The 21,394-nt window shown below is 38.6% G+C and overlaps 1 long non-coding RNA gene across 3 annotated transcripts in view; it reads left to right on the top strand.

Annotated features, from left to right (window-relative positions):
- Gm35925 overlaps window positions 1-21,394 on the top strand; it is a 37,901-nt gene that overhangs the window by 13,114 nt on the left and 3,393 nt on the right. For 2 of the 3 annotated variants that reach the window (XR_003950581.1, XR_873114.2), the window contains 2 exons: window positions 1,433-1,544; window positions 2,308-2,416. This is a non-coding gene — a long non-coding RNA (predicted gene, 35925). Of the gene's footprint in view, window positions 1-1,432; window positions 1,545-2,307; window positions 2,417-7,842; window positions 8,535-21,394 lie in introns of those variants that run through there. The other variant, XR_382035.1, reaches the window with a different exon arrangement.

Here is a 21,394-nt window from a genome sequence, read left to right as displayed (position 1 = left end):
TGAAATAAAATTGCTAGGCTGGAGGAGTCAAAGTATATTTTTGCTCCTTTTCAGAACCAAGAGAAAAGAGACCTGAGTTAGGGGACTCCCTCCCCCTGGTCTTATACTGTTCCAGTTAATATGTCATAACCTTCTCCATGTTTTAAATAAGCTAGGCAAAATCATAGATCTAGTAATGTACTGATTTCAAGCTTGTCACAGGAAGGAAACCTATGCTATGGGGAAGCCTCTAACAGCTGCTTATCCCTGGACAAAACAGCAATATGAATATGGCTGAATGAACAGGGCTTTGCTTTGTTTCAGTGCAGGAGTTTACAAAGTCTGATAATACCTTGACTCTAAAAGTTTGGTTGAGTTAGCTGTTAGTTCTTCCTCTTGTCTCATGTGGGTAACGCAAGCACACAAGTCATCTTGATGAGTCATCGGACAGCTCTGATAGGATTCGCAACCATCTTGGTGGGTGACACCAGCCCCTGCCATTTCCCAACGACGGTCTCCTGGAGGTCAGCTCAAATGCCATATGACAATTTGTTGAAGTAAGAAAGTGAGAGCAAGTGGTCAGAACCCGCTCAGCCTGTAACATGCACAGCATTGTATTTGTCAAAGCAAGTCATGAGACCTGCTCAGATTCAAGAATGTCAGAGAGTAGATGCTACACATGCACTGGACCATCAGCCATATGTAGACTTGCATACAGTTGTGGGAAGACTTTTTGTTCTTCTCTTGTGATGTAGCATGAATGTTCCAAACAAACTAAAATTTGGGGCAAGGATTGACAAAGCATGTTGCTACCACACAGAAAAAAAAAGAAAAATAATGATGATATCCAAGTGATTTTCTTTTCTTTTTTTTTTTTTTTTTGAGCATGAAAATAATTTATTTTACTTTCATTCACTTTAACATTTAACATTGGAAATAATTAAAAATATACAGAAAAGTTATAAGACCAGATAATAACCATAGGCTCTTTCCCTAGCCACTCTCTCATCTTCCTCCTTTCTGGCCCCACCTACATATATTTGAGCCAAATCAAAATAATACATGTTATATATTATCATGATCTCTTATTAATTCAACATGTATTTTTTATTGGATATTTTATTTATTTACATTTCAAATGCTATTCTATTTCCCAGTTTCCCCTCTGGAAAACCTCTATCCTATCCCTCCTCCCCATGTTTCTATGAGGGTACTCCCTCACCAACCTACCCACTCCTGCCTCCCCACCGTGGCATTCCCCTACACTGGGGAATCAAGCCTTCACAGGACCAAGGGCCTCTCCTCCCATTGATGACTGACAAGGCCATCCTCTGCTCCATATGTGTCTGGAGCCATGGGTCCTCCACGTGTACTCTGGCTGGTGTTTAGTCCTGGGAGCTCTGGGAGGTCTGGTTGGTTGATGGCTACAAGTATCTACCTCTCTATTTGTCAGGCTCTGGCAAAACCTCTCAGGAGACAGCTATATCAGGCTCCTATCTGCAACCACTTCTTGGCATCCATAATAGTGTCTGAGTTTGGTGTCTATATATGGGATGGATCTCCAGGTAAGGCAGTCTCTGCTCCACACTTTGTCTCCATATTTCCAAGTGATTTTTCTAAGTGTTTCTTTGTAAGACAGGTCCAGTGTTCAAAGCATTCCTAAAAGATGATATTTTATAATCCTATTAATACTGAAATCATCAATAATGCAAATTTGTGCTATTTTGCTGAAAAAATTATCTCCCAAATCTTGAAGGCCTTTAAAGCAAATGCAGGTATATCGTTGGGTTATAATGGAAAAGGCACATTACTAGGACATCCCATGATCTAACAGCATGGTATAAAACTCAGAATGTTAATAATTTTCTCATTACTTTCATGCAATGTTACTAATGTGTACCATACTTGTTTGTGCCTGACTGTTGGCATTCTACATAGAGTATGTTGCTGATAATTTGTCTTATGCATTTCAAAAAGATCCTACTGGCACTCAAGAAATAATAAATATCCATGGTGACACGACACTATATTTGCCCTTAGGAGAGGTGTGAAATGTGTGGCCACCTAAGTAAATGAAAAAAGCAGTGGTTTACATTCATAAAGGAGGTTATGTAGGTTGGGCAAATTTTGAACTTGTGTCACCATTGGCTAGTGAGCACTCCAATCCTCCATACACATTTTTTTTTTTTTTTGGTTTTTGTTTGTTTTAATATATAAGAAGCAAAGACAGTCAATATAGCCCAAAAGTAATTACATCTTCTCTCTGTGAATCAATGGTTACACTATTGGGTCTAATCCCAAGTAAGCCAATGGTGGCATTTTTCCCAGGTACTAAAGGCATAACAAGACTGAGAAAATGACTTGCCATGTCTTCTGTAAAGCTGAGATCTTGGTGGTAGGCAGATGATCAAGAATCAACAGTGAAAAAAAATCAGTGGTAAGTTATAACAAAAGCCGAGCTGGCTTTACCAATAACTTCCATGTCTGCTTAAAGTATTAAGACTTGATCTTGGTAGCTCACAGCCAAACACAGGGTGCAAAGATGGAAGCAATCAATTTTACCTGAGCTTTCATAGCAGGGGCAAGAATCAGAGATTGGTTTACATAATAAGATAAGAATGTAATGGGTGTCAGTTATTGATCTGAATGCCGTCCAGCATAGTTGAAACCAGCAATACATTTCTGTATTAAATATCCACACACCAACACAAAATTTAAATTTCATTAGACATTCATTATCACTCTAGAGATGTATAAGGGGGAAAAGTAAATAAACTATGTGAACAAATCTGGCATAGGTAACTTTTATCATTAGGAAGAGAAAAAATTTACTTGAATAAATATGTTGGTGTGTGATTGTAATTAAATGAGGTAACTGTTTTGTAAATAAAAAGTATTTAATTTATTTTCAGTAAGAGTGCTGAGAGTAGTGACAAGCAGTTGTAAGAGATTTTCTGCTAACATGGAAGTAAGAGACTATAATTGAAAAGCCTGATGAAATGGTAGACCTCATTTTTTTCATAGAATTATTGAATAGTATCTTGAAAGCCTCTAGGAATTCTCTAACAACTTGTTAGAGAAAAGTATATTTATGTTTTACTCCTTTATTTTAAATTATTCATTCTTGCAAAGCATGCTTTTACTTCAGTTCATTAATTTTTGGAATCTATAGGTTTGTATAACTCAATTTCTTTAATCATGCATGTAAAATTAATTATTAGAATTTTGTTTTGCTGATTTCAGCAAGTGTGTGGAACCACACAACATAGCCTTCAGCAAAAATATGTAATGTCTTGCAGAAAAAGGAAATGTGATTCTTGTTTTTTTTTTTTTTTTTTTGCTCAAAATGAATTTGCTGGTAACAATAATTTATATTCAAATCATTATAGAAAAATGTATCAATTTCTGTGCATGTGCGTGCGTGCATGGGTGCATGAGAAAGTGAGAGAGAGGGAGAGAGAGAGAGAGAGACAGAGAGAGTTGTATGTATTTGGTATGCATACAGATGAAGCCAGAGAAGTAGGGTGAGTTTCTTGCTCTAACACTATCTACTTCATTCCTTGGGGAAAAAGATCTCAGTCTGAACTTGTAGCATGGCGCAGGCCTAGCAAGTCTCACCAATCCTTTTACTTCCATCCCACAGGAAAATTGGAGTTTTCGGTACATGTGTAGCCATGCTCAGTGTGGGTGGATTTGTGGATTAAGTTTCTGCTATGTTTTAGATGTGTTGATACCTCTCCAAGTATTCACTGAAGGATCCTAGAGGTTTTTCCCACCGTACTGTTATTTGGTATCATACCTGTAAGTAATGGGCCTAGAGACAGGTACATAGACTTTTGGAAAGATGTTTTTAGAGTAAGTGGTACAACACAAATTTATGCTCCTGATGCTGTCCCTGCTACCTCTCTCTTGCAAACACTTTCAATGGTTGCTACACGTGCTTTGAGATGACGTAGCCATGGATAATCTCTTCCAGAATATCTTTGCTGTGCCATTTGGGATTCCATTCTCCAAAACTGTGTAAGCTAAATATATATCATAAGTTTCTATATCTAGTACTTTGTTCGTGATAGAGAAATCTGGCATCACTGAATTGCTTAGTTATCTTAAAGAGAGTTCTCTCTTTACTGTAACACAACTTTTTATCTTATAAAACAGCCCACCACTCTAACTACAAAAATATTATATCCTAATGTTAAACAGTTCAATCTATTCTTTTTGAAAAACTTATTATTTTAATTATGTGTGTACATGCATGTCTATACAGAGGTATTTGCAACAGTGAGTGATGTGTTCACAGAGGCCAGAAGTATCCATTGGCCCTCCTAGAGTTCAAGTTATAGGTAGTTGTGAGTCATTGAGTTGGGATCTGGTAACTCAATTCCTGTCCTCTGCAAGAGTAATATGTGTTTTACCTTAACAAGCCATCTCTCTAGGCTCTACATCTGTTTTAGACTCTATTTATCTTAACTGTACACAAAACCTCAATAAGTGGACAAGAGAATAAATAAATAAAAGCATTAGCATCTACACTTAACATTATTCACACTTTCTTTTAATTGCCTTATATAATTTGCTGTATGAAATATGATAAATTGTCACCATGCTTCAATAGATAGGAAACATTTGTTGAATAGCCAAGAAAGCATTGGAAACAAACATTTACAGCCCTATTGACAGCATTGTCTCCTATTACAAATGGCACCAACCAGTGAATTGTTCCCAGGTGAGAATTTTAGAAGAACAGGTGACACCCATGGTATTTTTTCATTTTCTGCACTACTTTGAATGTTTTTTATTTATTTCATATTTGTGTACCTGATTGCACTGAAGTAACAACTATACAAAATATGTGAACAACTAAAATTGCTAATAATGTGAATATTTGCCCAAACTAGACAAGTTCAGAAAAAAATACAACAAAGTCCAATTCACGCCTTTAATCCCAGCACTCGGGAGGCAGAGGCAGGCGGATTTCTGAGTTCGAGGACAGCCTGGCATACAAAGTGAGTTCCAGGACAGCCAGAGCTATATAGAGAAACCCTGTCTCAAAAAAACCAAAAAACCAAAACAACAACAACAACAAGAACAACAAAAACCCAAACAACACAATAACAAAAGACCACATGAAACTAAATCAGTTGAAACCACTGGGACCTTAATCCTTATTGGAGTAACAAAGGTGATATTCATCAGAACATGGGCAGAGAAAGGGAAGCTAGGGGAACCCTACTCCCTCTTAAAGGGGCCTAGGTGAAGGAATGTAGCTTCATACACTTTGTAAGGTTTCTTACATGCTGATAGAAGAGACTTGGGGAAGAAGATATATTTCTAGAGTTCAACCATCTCACAAAATATAAAGTGGGGTACAGGAGCGTAGGTGTGGGAAATGATAGTAAGAAGAACTTCGTTATACATCTGTATACTGTTAGCAACTCATAAAATAGAAGCAGTGTGAGACAAAAGGAATAAAAACATTCCAAGTTCTTCCCAAAATGGCTTAGAGCATAGATCGGTAGATAGATGGATAGATAGATAGATAGATAGATAGATAGATAGATAGATAGATAGATAGATAGACTAATTAATTAATTTAAAAATAAAAAAAAATTGAGTGAAGTTGAGCAACACAATTATAGGTAGGTGGCTGACTTTGTTGGACAGTGGACATGACATCACTCTGTGACCTGAGACAGGTTTACCAGACTTTCACCCTCAAAGAGCATGCTAGTTTATGGACCTTAAGATGTTGTTCTTGCATGTTAAAAGTAAGTCAGAAAAGCAATCTTGCTGACAAGAGAGGACAAAGGAAAGATGTTTCTGACAAACGATGCACTGGAGGTCAGAATCCACCTGATGGGAGGTCTCTGGAGGAAAGTCTTTCAACTCAAGGCTGTTCATTCCAGCAAAACTCCTCTGAGAACACTCCCACCACATGCTTTAAAAATAGCTGAGACATTTGGAGATGACATCAATATCAGTGTCCTTGCCCTGAGATTCTGCTTTAATTCATCTGTTGATGCTAATAGTAAAAAAAAAAAAAAAAAAAAAAAGGTGTGAACTAAGAATAGAATCGTGGTTTGTTGTTGCTACTGTCCTGATTTGAGGTAGTAAACCTTTGAGCTGACCTAACCCAGAGCAGGCATGCTCCTCACACATGAACTACCATTTTGTAATACACAATCTTCGCAAGGTTTTCTCCCAAATTCACACCCTGAAATAATTGTACATATAAATCTATATCATAGAACCTCACTACAGGGGGACACTTCAGTTCCACTCAATTATACTTCATCTTGCTGATCCTATATTAACTCTCAATGCTCTCGCCCCACCAGCCTTCACTGCAAACATATCTTTGTGCAAGAAACAAAGTGGATAAAGGATCAATAAGCCAATAGTGATGAAGGGAGATATAGGTTTCTTCTCCCTGCCTAACATCCTTCATAGTAGCTGCCTACTGATGCTTTCCATATGGACAGTTATAACTCTCCAAGAGAACAGAATGAGTACAGGCATTATTTAGGAAGAAATACTCCAGGGCACATCAAAGTAAGATTTTTGGCTAAGCGTTCTGTCATATTTTCTCTGAGCAGGCTTTCTTCCAAGAGGTAAACAGAACAGAGACAAAGGCAAAATAAAACAAGCAAAAGTTATTTCCTCCAAATGTATCAGTAATATGGATGCTCTTTAATTTCATTAACTTATTTATTCACTTTACATCCTGATCATAGGCCCCATCCCCTCCTCCCAGTACCCTTCTCACATTGCCCCTCTGTATCCCATCCCCTTCTCTTTTGGTAATAGGGAGGCCTCCTTCTTGGTGCCAACATACCCTGGCACATCAACTCATTGCAAGACTAAGCACATCCTCTTTCACTGATGCCAAATAAGGTTTTGATCTGTAATATAAATTCTTATAGACATTTCCCTTCCTTCTGGGGGCTCCTTCTCCATAAACTTGAGTAGCAGAACAGGTTTATTCTGTAAGAGCAGCTTTCTCAGTTACAGGCATTAGATGTGCATAGTATGATCATATGTAGAACTTAGTAATGGAGATCTTGGAAGCTCTTCCAGATGAGAGTCTGACCTGTCTCGTGTAAACAATGCTCCAGTAGCAGGGTCAGAAATCCTCAAGTGAAACCAAGAAATTGCGGACAGAATTCAGTGAGGTTCAAACGACATAATTAATCTGGGTGCTTTGCATGCTTTCCAGGGTCTTCTCACCTGGACATTTCCAATTACAGTTTCTCATTAATCCAACAATGCATTTGATTTTATTTATAATCACTTAGAAATATCCAAAGCAAATTACGTGAACTCATTAAAATTGCAAATTTTTGTTTGTTTATTGATATAAGAGCTTGCTTTGTGGTAAAGATTGGCCTGGAACTTATTGTGCATCCTAAGCTGGTAGAAAATCATGGTATGTTGTCAGCCTACTGAGTGCTAAGATTACAGGAATGTAGCATTCTTGCTCAGTTAAGAATGATTTTTATTATAACAAAGAAAGGCAGAAGAAGTAAATGAGCAAGTCGGTGGTGTACAATAAATGAGAAACAGTACCATGGAATCTTGTGCCATGTTTTATGGTCTGACTTCTAGGTGTGTTTATTCAGCAAAGTTGCATAGGTCATTAGACACAATTTATCAATATCAACTATTTCTAGAATGTGACAATTGGTAGTGCTCACAGAGTATCCACATGTTCTGAAATATGTTGCAGCCTTCATATAAAATGATCAGATGAGCAGATAGTATAGTAGTAACCAGGGAGGTATAGCTCAAGGCCAAGAGGCCAATGTCTTTCAATTGAAGCTCACAAATCCATGTGACTCTTTTCACATCTTCCTCCTTGTGCAGTTGACCGTTTCTGGAGGTGAACATGGCAGAGAATCAAGAAAAAAGCAGCAGGCCACAGACTTTGCCCAGTATAATGGCTGTGTTAGGAAATAATGCGACACAAGAATGACCAACTAATGAAGTGAGATGTGAAGTCACTGCGGTTTCAAGACAAATATATCACTTCCTAATAATTCAGAATATGTTTGAATAGAGAATATGTGAATATATGCCTAAGATTTTACTGACAGTTCTTGCATATTTTTAAAAATGTCTCTAGGTTTCATGCATTTCACACACACACACACACACACACACACACACACACATACACACACACACACACACACCTTAGTAGGCATGACTAAATAGAGCACATGGGCAATATGAGTTTTAAAACAAGTCTTATTTATAGACTCATGAAACTGGCTCTTATAGAAGTAGTCATGAGATCCAGCTTTCTCCCTACTGGCTAGTAGCATAGTAGCATACAGGATGCTAGATAGTGGTGGCTGTCAATAGTCTTATCCAGCTGTGAACCCATTGAGCTCCAGATGATAAGACCTACTCCACTGGAGGAAACTCATAACTGATGCTATAAATATGCCAAAGAACCCATAGATTTAGATTTTATAGCCCCTGGACCAGACATACTACTATATTCTACAAAATGGACATAATCCACATGCATCATAGAAATAGCACCTCATACTTCTGGGAATTTTTTAGAATAATTCATTGTATATGAGCTCGTATGCAGTCAATATCTAAACATTTTAAATATTGTCTTATTTATCTAATAGACACAAATAATAAATCTCTTTAAATAGATTATAAAGTTATCAAAATTTTAAACTCTGCCTGTGAGGGTGTCAGGAATAGCTCTGTCCTGACTTATCCAAATATCATCCATGAGTTTAATTTCATTAGAAGAGAAATCAAGAAGTAAAAATAGGGGAATAAAGCTTGAAATGCTGCAGAAAATACGTACAAGTTCTAGACTGAAATTATTAGAAAATATTGTGTAGTATTGCTTTATGTTAGATTTTGAAAACAGAGTTAAGAATTTCCAAAAAATATTCTATAGTGAATCTCATTATCTGATAGTAATTTGGCATTCTCTATGTAATAGAAAATTGGATATTAGTTACTACAGCAAATTATATAGTAACTGGGATGGAAAAAAAGAGCTAGATTCTGTGTGTTCATATTTGTTAAAATGGTGTCTTTTACTTTGTTCCTTAGCATAATTCACACTGGGACTTACTTTCCAAGTGAATACAAAGACAAAGAGAAATTCTAAAAATTACACACTCTGTAACATTCAAAATGTACCCTGGTTTTGGTTTCATTGGCTTTTTATTCTTTAAAACAAGGCTTTTTATTCCTGAATATGACATATGCATGGTTCAGCCACACCAAGACAAGTATAAGTGGGTACCAAGCATATCATCAATTCTGTGTTAATCTCCCTGGGTACTGAAGTAAAACATGCTGAGCTCTGACTTCCTCTCCATTGCAGAATTTACTGAGCACTGCTGTGCCTTTTATTCAGTTGGTTTTCTGACCCATCTTTTCTCCAAGGTATACCCTTTCTGAGGACTGCAATTGAAGGATGCAGGCATGTGTCTGGGAAGTGTGGATGGTCACAGTGTGTGCTTCATTGATTAACCATGAAAACTATAATAGAGTGGCCACTGATCCCTGAAATGGATCCTTTGAAATCCTTTAAACATCCATGGGGTCACTACTCATGTTCCATTGCAAGAAAATGCTTCCAACTATCTGACTGCTTGCTAATGGCCACCTGCAAAAAACTATTTATCTTTTCATGACCAGCTTAACAGCCACCTTCCATAGTAGAGTATATGAAGAACAGGTATAGAAGCTCTCAAATGTCATGACTGCCAGAACACTACCAAGTCTGGAAAATAATTCTTGAGCACACCACTGTGTATAAAGTGACTCCAGCTCTCATTTCCAATTCTAGGGCTTAACAATAGAAGAACCATATATTTCTCAATGTCATTGTTGACTTTCAAAAGCATGGCCAGCTTTCTAGTTCTTGCCAACTTTTCAAGAATTTGTGTGAGGATGTAAAACTCAAAATAAAGTAGTGGTGGAGCCATAGCTAAAATAGTAGTCATGTGAAAGTCAACAAGACAGGCTATAATTCATCTTCATTTATCTACTCCCTTACAGAAAAATGTTCAGATACATACATACATACATACATACATACACACATACATACACATACATATATACCTATCCTGCACATCCACTTTCTTACCCATATTTTCATTTACAGACACCCTGCCCATTCATCTAAATGTACACCCATTTATACTGTTATCCATGTTTCTATCTATTGTCCCATCTACCTTCTATGTACCCATCTATCAACCCACTTTCTCATCCATCTATCCATCCATCCCAGTAAAGCTCTTGCTACTGAGTTGCTGTATATGAAATAATGATTGTAATCTTTATTTTCTCATCATTTCAATTAAATTCAGAGAAGTTTAACAATGATGACAAAATTTATGCATGGTATAGGGAAATTCAGAAAAGTAGTCTCATCTGAACAACAACAACAAAATGGATGTGCATCACCTTGTCTCTCTACATCTAGATATAATTATTCTGTGTGAGTGTCAAGAATAGTAAATAAATAATTTATTTAGAGAAAAATTCTGAGTGATATGAATTTAAATTAGTATTTTTTTCCCTGAGGAGAGATGAGGGAAAGGTGGCATGATAGGCTACTGACGGTTAATTCTTCTCCAGCATTTCTATAAATGATTAGTCCATTGATGAACCACACGGTGGCATTTCCCTTACTGTCTTCAAACCTCAAAGTCTTTATACACAACTGGACCATAATCTGTCAATTTTATGTTGCATATAAAATTCAAATGAGTCAGCTGAGACTCAAACAAACTTGTAACCAATGTCTTCTATTTATCCATTCTTCAGATACTTAGTAAAATAAAATACTGATCAATTGAATACTGATATTCCTTGGCACTAAGCCAAACAAATTTTAAACACTATTTTAATCACCTGTTATGAGAACCTCAGTAGGTAAGTATTACAGGAGTAAAGGAAGTTGGACTTTGCATCATATGATGAAATATAATGTGGAGACAATCTCTTTAGGAGTTCAGAGGTCCAATTTTGTCCATTAGTTACTCTCATCGTTACTATGAACAGATGCCTAAAAAGCAGCAACTTAACAATGGAAGAGTTTACATTTGAGGGGCCATTCCATTCTCGTGGCAGTGACATGACAACAGATGGGAAGGACAAGACAAGAGGAGTAGGAAGCCAGCTTGTTACTTGGTGTCTACACTTATAATTTCCTATTTCAATTAAACTAAACAAAATCTCTCTCATAGATATGCCTGGAGATTTGTCTCCAAAGTAATTCTGGACCCTGTAAAATTGGCAATCACTGTAAGCCACCATGGCATCATTGATGGTGGCCTTAAAAAAATCCCTATCATTGGGAAGATGTCAGCCAAGCTGGTGTTCTAAGGAGAAAAACAATTCACCATCAACATGTGCAAGAGAACAAGTGTGAGAAAATCATTATTACATAATTAGAAGGTGAGAAGCTTAGTGTTTCACTCAGAAAAATTAAATACTTGAGTTGTGTAGATTATCTGGAATAAAGATGGAGTGAATTTGCAGGTCATGGTAGGGATTTGAAACCACTCTAGTTGGACACAGGAAGTTGAAGGTACTAGTTCACATTTGTCAGGGAATGCAGGCAGTAAGAGCATAAAAAGGCAATGAAAGATGATTTAAATGAACTATTATAGTGAGGGTAGGGCTTTGTGAGCATGCTATTTCAATCTTAATTTTAATATAGGCCACAGTGAGGAAAATGATCAAATGTTCAGGATACAGAAAAAATACCAATGGAAATGGAGTTGGGTGAGCCTACAGAAGGCCAAAACAAATATATTGGTCTTCCCTAAGAAACCTGAGTGTTACAGTTTGAATCTTATATGTCTCCCAATGGTCCACAAATGAAAGGTGTGGTCCTCATTCTATGAAGCTATTTAGAGGTGATAGCTCCTTTTAGTGATGCAGTCTAGGAGGAGGTATTTATGTCATTGAGGAAAATGCCTTCCAAAGGGATTGTGGACTCCTGTCGCTTTTTGTTGTCACTTCCATTCTATAAGTTGAGAAGCTTGGTCCCCCACATGATCCTACCATGAAGTGCTGCCACACAGTAGATCCAAAGGCAGTAAGACTAACTGAACACAGTCTGAATCACTGACCCAAGACAAACTGACTCTTGATCATCTTAGGTATTCTGTGCAGTTGACTAAAACACCTAGTTAACATCAGCTTGTCTTGTCTTGGCAATACTTTTTTAAAATAACTTTCTCTTTTGTTCTCTGAGTTGTCTTGGGTTAGATGATTAATTATATGGTTATTGGACTATAAGCTGTGTCTTTTCCCATGCTTGATGTAAATTCATTGAATTCTTTTGGGCAAGAGAGTGCTGTAATTCATGTTCTAAAAATAACGCCTAGGTAATTCAACCGCAGCACAGGAAAAGGCAGGCTGAGCGCATGCGGGAGATAGGAACGGGGGTGGGGGGTGGGGGCTTACAAGGAGGCTAGGAAAGACAGTGCTGGCTTGTGTCCAATTGGTGACAGAAAGATCAAACAGAGATTAAAAAAAAACTGACCTTCTGAAGGCGGAACCCAATGAAACCCATCCAGGATGAATGTCAGAGCTATCACAACTTTCCTGTTCTTAACCTCCAAGAGCTTCAACATCCTTACCTGCATTCAGAAAATGACTAGTGCTCATAGCTATTCAGACAATCCTAACATTTAGCAGCCATGTATGGATGATCCATTTTAGCATTGTGGGTAACATCCATTTACTCAGGAGTTCATTCCTCTTTCCATTCACTATATGTGGCAAGTGGTGGAATGTATTTGTTCCACTTCTACTTAGGAATAGATGCCAGTTCTAGTCCCTGCCCTGAGGATGCTTGTGGGGGAATTACATAAGGCATGTCAGATTTGGAGGGGATGAGAGAGACCCTCCACCAGGAAAAAAATGGAATGAGCCTGTCAAAAGAGATTATCAGAAACAAAACAGACCTGCCATTAGTGACATGGAAAGGCCAAGGCAGAGTCCTATCATTGAGAAAAGGATAGAGAGCAGGGCTTGAGCCCAGGTCAAAGGTTAAGCTAGGCATGAAGAATGCAGGGATACCTTAAAAGTGGAGCTAGGAGACTGATTTAGAACAATTTCCCCAGGTGGTGCTTGGAGCCAACAGAATAAAGCTGAAATACTTGGGAAGCGACTTAGGCAGCTAAGCCAGTTGTTGGACAGTGATTATCCTTCCCCAAAGATCCTGACTCACTTCTAATATGTAAACAGACAGGAAAGAACTCCAAAATACTGTTCTCATGTTTTGTTCACCCTTAGACATATGTTGTTGTGGCTAAGATAGGCAGGTCGGAGACATAATTTAGCCAATAAAATAACAGAAATTCAGATCTCCAGCATCCATATAAAAATTTAGGTGTGAGGATGTATTCCTTAATAGCAAGAATCAGGTGGATGATATAGGTGAATCCTAGGCACTTGATGGCCAGACATCCTATCCAAATCAATGAACTCTGGGTCTAGTGAAAGAGTCTATTACAAAGCAATTGTAAAAAGTTGGAGTAGCTCCTTCAGTCACCCACCCCCACCCCCACCCTCACCCCTGGACCTCTGGGGGTCTGGACCACCAATCAAAGAATACACATGGAGGGGCCCAGGGCTCTGGCTGCGTATGTAGCAGAGGATGGCCTTGTTGGACATCAGTGGGAGAACAGCCCTTGTGCCTAAGGGTGTTCAGTGCCCCAGTGTAGGGGAATGCTAGGGCGAGAAGGCAGGAGTAGGTGGGTGGGGGAGCACACTCATAGAGGCAGGAGAAAGGGGGATGTAATAGCGGGTTTCCGGAGGGTAGACCTAGAAAGAGGATAACATTTGAAATGTAAATAAAGAAAATATCCAATTAAAAAATAAAATAAAATACCCCCCCCGCCAAAAAAAAAAAAAAAAGGTTGGAGTAGCACTAAAAAACTCTGAAGCTGACCTGTTGACTCCACATGCCCATGTAACTATGCATGCTCCCCCTTGCCAACTGTTTCAGTAGAGGCAGAGCGGCTCTTTCAGAGTATGATACATCCTTCTATTTGCCAAGACAAAAGCACATCAAACTTCCACTGATAACGTAATATAATAACTAACAATGCAATAATTACAGTGAAGCATTAACAATTAAAGGTGAACTTCGGGGTTTTGTTTGTTTGCTTTTGTTTGTTTGTTTTGTTGTTGTTTTTGAAAGGTTTAATAAGTTTTGAATTGAAAAAGAAAAGTTGGAAAGAAACCTAGGATGACTTGCCACTTAACTCCTGATCAACTCATCAAAGACCAGCTAGGAGCATTTTGTTTGCTTCTGGAAATTTAACATAAATTTGTGATTATTTGACTGAAATTTATGATAATCATAACAATGGGTCTATGTGAAGCACTTTCACAATGCTTGCAAAGAGATGGCTGAAAGTACAGCTATGTTCTTAGTTCTAAGTACAGTTATGTTCTTAGTTGTTGCTGCATCATTCATTTCAACGTGTTTCATCAACAACAACAACACCACACACACACACACAATATATATATAGCAGGGCATGGTGGCATGTGCCTTTTTTTCCCAGAACTTGGGAGGCAGAGGCATGTGGATTTCTGAGTTTGAGACCAGCCTGTCTACAGAGGGAATTTCAGGAGATAGATAGAGATTGATAAATAGATGATAGATAGATAGATAGATAGATAGATAGATAGATAGATAGCTATAGCAATATGTATATTTGTGTGTATATATTTAACACAAAGACTAGTGTGGGGCTATATACATGCATATATGACAAAAAACTTATTATACATAAATAAGTACTAGTATTAATGTATGAGTCATAGACACACAAATACAGTCAATACAGTTTAGTAAAGGAATATGCACATATAGCTTCATGTTGATGTGTGTGCACAAAACATTTCTAGAACTGTCAACCTCTAGATCTGTGGTTCTCAAACCTACCTAATGCTGCAGCCTTTTAATACAGTTCCTTATGTTGTGGTGACCTTTATTTTTTTTTTGAATTTTAATAATAGATTTATTTTATTGTTTAAATTAAAAATGTATCTTTGCCTTTAACAGTGGTAACCTGACAGTTACTTATTTCTAGATGAAATATGCAAAGCACCACTACCCCTTCTATCATTTCTTTTCTTAAGTTTATTTATTTATTTTTCACTCCATATGTCATCCATCCTCCCCCATACACCCTCCTACTGCTCTATATCCCATAACTCCTCCCCACCTCCTGTCTCCATGTGCATGTCCTCACCCTCCATGCCACCTGACCTCTAAACACCCTGGGGCCTCCAGTCTCTTGAGGGTTAGGTGCATCATCTCTGAATGAACACAGACTGGCAGTCCTCTGGTGCATGTATGTTGGTAGTCTCATATCAGCTGGTGTATGCTACTTGGTTGGTGGTCCAGTATTTGAGAGATCTCCGGGGTCCAGATTAATTGAGGCTGCTGGTCCTCCTACAGAGTCACCCTCCTCCTCAGCTTCTCTCATTCTTCCCTAATTCAACCACAGGGGTCAGCTGCTTTTGTCCATTTGCTGGGTGCCTCTGACTCTTTCAGCTGCTTATTGGGCCTTCTGGAGTGTGGTCATGCTAGGTCCATAGCTTCAGGAACAGTGTCAGGCCTTGGGACCTTCCCTTGTGCTGTATCCCTCTTTGGGCCTGTCCCTGGACCTTCTTTTCCTCAGGTTCCTCTCCATTTCCACCTCTGTAATACTTTCAGATAGGAACAATTATGTTGTGACTGTGGGATGAGAGTACTCCTTCCTCAATTAATGCCCTGTTTTCCTGGTGGAGGTGGATTCTGTAAGTTCTATCTCCCTACTGTTGGACATTTCATCTAAGGTCCCTCCCTATGAGTACTGGGAGTCTCTCACCTCCCAGGTCTCTGATGCATTCTGGAGTGTCCCCCAACCTCCTACCTCCCGAAGTTGACTGTTTCCATTCTTTCTGCTAGCCCTCAGGGTTTCAGTCCTTTTCTCTCACCCAATACCAGATCAAGTTCCCATTCCCCCTCCACTCCCCCACACCCATCCACTCTCCCTCTCAGGTCCCCCCTCCCTACCCACTTGTGGTTGCTTTCTTTTCCCTAGGAAGTGGGACTGTGTAGGGCTGTGAGTATAGGGGAAGAGAAGGGAGGGAGAGAGCCCGTGTTTGGCCAGAGTTCCTGTGCTCTGGGCAGACTGATGCGAGAGGACTGGTGGACTTTCCACACAGCCCGGGGTGGGCATCTGGCTGTGTGAAGCCATTGACCAAACACAGTGGGGGGTGGACAAGGGACAACCCCTGGTAGGAGGTTCTCAGTCCCAAGCATCCCACACTGGATACAGTGGAGGAGCTGAGAAAAGAATAGGGGCACTGGGGTGACACTCTCAGCCCCAGAGATACAGGAAGAGGGCAGAGAGAGAGAGAGAGGTTCCCATGCAGGCTAGAGTCCTAAATCCGTTCAGTGGCTGGAGAACAGGAAGGCCTTCTATTAGGAGGTTAGAAGTGGATCATTAGAAGAAAGCCTCTTCCATAGTCCAAGCACAGGGCCTTGATAAACAGAGACAGTCTATGGTTTTAGAACTTTATTGTAGAAAGGCAGGGGAAAGAGAGAAGAGAGAGAGAGAGAGAGAGAGAGAGAGAGAGAGAGAGAGGGAGAGGGAGAGGGAGAGGGAGAGGGAGAGGGAGAGGGAGAGGGAGAGGGAGAGGGAGAGGGAGAGGGAGAGGGAGAGGGAGAGAGAGAGAGAGAGAGAGAGAGAGAGAGAGAGAGAGAGAGAGATTGGCCATGGCCAAGAGGAGAAAGGGGGAAGGAAAGAGAGAAAGAGAGTTAGAGAGTAAGAAAGGTGAAGGCTTAGAGAGAGAGGGGTAAAAGCTTAGTGGAAGTAAGAAAAGTAAAAGCTTAAGAGAGTGAGGAGGGGCCAAACAGCCCCTCTTATAGTGGGGTTGTTATCTTGCTGTTGCTAGGTAACTGGAAGGAGTCTAGCCTGAAGGTCAGAAGCTTGAGACTTTGTGTACATGACTGCTAGCCATGAGCCTCTCCTGTAGGGGCTGTGGGAGCGGTAACTTTAACAGGAGCCAGAGGTCTAGGGGACATGAGAGAATGCCTTCCATCCTATGTAGGTGAAAAGTACCACAACCGTGCCCTACGGGGTTCAAAACCTCAGCTCAACTGGAGACCAGACTGTTTATAGCCCATTGCCCCACAGGACTGAGACGTTCTCACTTGGGCCCTTCAGCTTGTTTACCTTTTTGAGTTCTGTGGACTGTGTCTTGGGTATTCTGTACTTTATTTTTTCTTTTGGCTAACATCCAACTGTGAGATCATACCATGCATGTACTTTTGGGTCTGAGTTACCTCTCTCAGGATGATATTTTCTAGTTCCATCCATTTGCCTGCAAAATTTAGCATGTGCTCATTCTTAATAGCAAAGTAGTATTCCACACACTTACAGTCACTTGATCTTTGACAAATATGTCAAATATATATAATTAAAAAAAGAAAGCATCTTCAATAAGCCGTGCTTGTCTTACTGGCTGTCTGAATGTAGAAGAATGAAAATAGACCCATATTTGTCAGCTTGTGCAAAGCTCAAGTCAAAGTGGATCAAAGACCTCAACATAAAACCAAATACACTGAATCTAATAGAAGAGAAAGTGGGAAAGAGCCTTGAACTAATTGGCACATGAGGAAATTTCCTAAACAGAACTCCAATGGCTCATGCTCTAAGATCAACAATTAATAAATGGGACTTCATGAAACTGGAAAGCTTCTGTAAGGCAAAGGACATAGTCAATAAGACAAATCAGCAGCCTACAAATTGGGGAAAAAATCTTCACGAACCCCACATCTGATAGAGGCCTAATATCCACAATATATAAGGAACTTAAAAAGCTAATCACCAAAAACCAAACAATTCAATCTAAAAATGGAGTATAAAACTAAGCTCAGATTTCACAACTGAGGAATTTCGAATGGCTGAGAAGCACCTAAAGAAATGTTCAAAGTCCTCAGTGATCATAAAAATGCAAATAAAACGATCCTGAGATTCTACCTCAGGTGACAACACGTTAGAGAGGATGTGGAGAAAGAGGAAACTCCTCCATTGCTGGTGGGCTTGCAAACTGGTATAACCACTCTGGAAATCAATCTGGAGGTTCCTCAGAAAATTGAAAATAGATCTGCCTGAAGACTTAGCAATACCACTCTTGGGAATATACCCAAAAGATGCCCTGCCATGCCACATGGAACTTGTTCCACTATGTTCATAGAGGCCTTATTTGTGATAGCCAGAAGCTGGAAACAACCCAGATGTCCCACCACAGAAGGATGGATACTGAAAATGTGGTTCATTCACACAATGGTGACCTTCAATTTTAAAACCATTCTATTGCTACTTCATAATTGTCATTTTGCTAATTGTGAATTGTTATGTAAATATTTAATATGCAAGACCCACAGATTGAGGATCAGTGCTCTAAACCCTAACTTAACGAGAATTGCACAGGTGGTGTGTACTCAATAGGGCTCATGGTTTATTATCTTTGATATTTGGTACTTTCTACACAACTACGAATTTAATATAAATAAAAGTAATTTTTAAGGGGGGGGGTTGGAAAGATGGCTTAGTGGTTAAGGGTATGGGATGTTATTCTGGGTTCAATTCCCAGAACGCACATGGCAGCTCTCAACTATCTGTAATTCCAAGATCTGAAACCTTTTCACAGACATGTATGTGTAAAACAGGCAAAACATCAATGTATTTAAATAAAAACAAATTTAAAAAAATAATTTAAGACTTCCTTTGAAGCTTTCCAAAGGAGCTGACATATAAACTATACACACTGGTGAGAAGTTACCATGGTTGATCTTGTACAAGGCTACTGTGTTCCTTAAGCACTTCAGGATCTACAAGGAGTTTTTGGTTCTCAAGGGCTTGTTGTATCACTGCAGATAGTGCAAGGACTAAGTACCATGGGTTGGATAACAGAAAAAAGGAACCACAGAAAAATGAAACGATGTCTTGGAGAAATCCTAGATCTGTGTTTGAATGCATATAAATGTGTGAGGTTGGGAAATTACTAAAACAGTTTAATAAATTAAAGAAATGGGACTGAAGATGTAGTTCATATTCTAGAGTGCTCACATAGCATGCATGAAGCCTTGGGTTTAATCTCCTATAATACATACAACTAAGTGTGGTAGTAACACATTTCTGAAATCCCAGCACAAAGGAGTTGGAGGTGACAGGATCCTAAATTCAAGACCACCCACTCCCTGCTACATATTGAGTTGAAGGCCAGCTCATTCTGTCTCTCAGAACAAAATAAACAGAACTGCTGAATAATGTTAATACCCATCTACCAGATCCAGAACTGCTGAATAATGTTAATACCCATCTACCAGATCCAGAACTGCTGAATAATGTTAATACCCATCTACCAGATCCAGATGTTTCTGTGCTGAAAATGTACCAGATAAACTCATGCAGATTTGCTTTATGTATTTACAAAGGAAAAAAATTACAAGAAGACTAAGATATTTTCCTTCATCAAACAGTGTCAGTAATAATTTTCAGATAATTTTAAGACATGGGTGAAAAGATGAAAGTGTAAATTTAATTTTAAAGGTTCTTCTATAATTATGTAAGCATGCTGGAAAGAATTTATTCTTCATAATTCTTTTTTTTTTTTTTTTTTTTTTTTTTTTGGTTTTTCGAGACAAGGTTTCTCTGTGTAGCCCTGGCTGTCCTGGAACTCACTTTGTAGACCAGGCTGGCCTTGAACTCAGAAATTCACCTGCCTCTGCCTCCCGAGTGCTGGGATTAAAAGCATGCCCCACCACGCCCGGCGTTCTTCATAATTCTTGAAATACACATTTGTCAAACAAAAATGATGGAGATGAAATCTGTCCTGTTTACATTATGATGTTTATCTATTTAATCAAGTAATTTTTAAGAGAAAAATAAATCTGTAAGAGATTAATTATAAAAAGAGAAATATATCTTCTTAATTTTACTTTTGAATATAACTTCAGTTTTTTATCCAACTTTGAAGACATTTAACACTCTCACTCTTAAAACGCCTTCCTAATGACATCAGCTTTAATGATTTATATAATTTGAAGTGGTTATTTTCCATACTTCATTACTTTCCCCCAAACGATCATTGATTTGATAATTACTTGATATTTTAAAGCCGGAAGACATAATGTCCTTGAGAATGTTTTAAATATCTTGTTCTGAGCAAAAATAAATTACGTGAACTTATGGGTGATTTTTTTTCAAGAAAGATAAAGATCATTTGACTTTATCTTAATTAAGACTATTTAGCAACATATCTTATTGGGGAAATCAACATATAGCTTGTTAACGGTCCATAAAGAAGGCATTTTTGCAGGAGTCTGCAAATGTCACTGTGTATTACAAGAATGATTCAGAATTGTCTGTAGAGAACTGTTCACATCCTTCCAGATTCTCTTACTGTATTTTATAATTTTTATTGGTACAGAGTGAGTTTACATGCAATTTTATTTTTTTTCTTAAGGTTAACCATTCCATTAGTTTATATTTTTGTTGCTCAGTTGATTTGTTTATGTAAATTTTGTCATCTCTAAGTGCTGTCTTTTAGATATAAATAATAATTCAACCAAGCTATCATTTTAAGAATATACATTTTACATCAGTTTATATCATCCTTAATTTTATTGTAACTCTTTGTCTGCAAGATGACTTGGTATGTAAAGGAGCCTCTTACCAACACAGAGCCCCTGAGTTTGATTGGACACATGATGGTGGAAAGAGAGAACCAACTCTCAAAACGTGTGGGGATGGGCACAGGTGTAACACAGACACACACATACACATATAAATACATCAATAAATCTTATTAGGCTAAATATAAGATTTTAGATGACGCTAGTGGGAAAATAAATTTGTGCAACTCTAGTAGAACTAAATTACACTCAACAGACATCTCTTGGCACAGAAGCCCACTGTTCGTATGTACTGGTATGACAGCCAGTAGATGCTGGTGCCTTGTCCTCTGAAGGTCTGTTGGCACTGCACATTCTTCCTGTTGAATTCAGCTTTAACCTACATGCATTGATTATAATCACTGAATCCTGAAGCTATCTGTTCACCAGTTTGCATTTTAAACTGTGATGTGATTAGTTTTAAGTAAATAGTGAACAAATATAGACACTTAACTTCATAAGTGGATTGAGATTTATAAAAAGGAAAAGACAGGGAAAAGGTGGACCTGTCTGTCCAAGTTTCAGTTGGGAGCCCTTTGTAAACTCACAGCAAGGCCTCTGCTTGACTGTCCTTCATAGTTCCCAGCCATCATCCCTGAAAACCATGGGGCCTGACTGAGTCAAAATGTTCAACAAAAGTTGATCAAGATTAGGAGT

Source organism: Mus musculus, chromosome 13 (assembly GCF_000001635.26).
Source record: "Mus musculus strain C57BL/6J chromosome 13, GRCm38.p6 C57BL/6J".
Lineage (NCBI taxonomy): Eukaryota > Metazoa > Chordata > Mammalia > Rodentia > Muridae > Mus > Mus musculus.
This window is presented reverse-complemented; position numbering and strand designations above follow the sequence as displayed.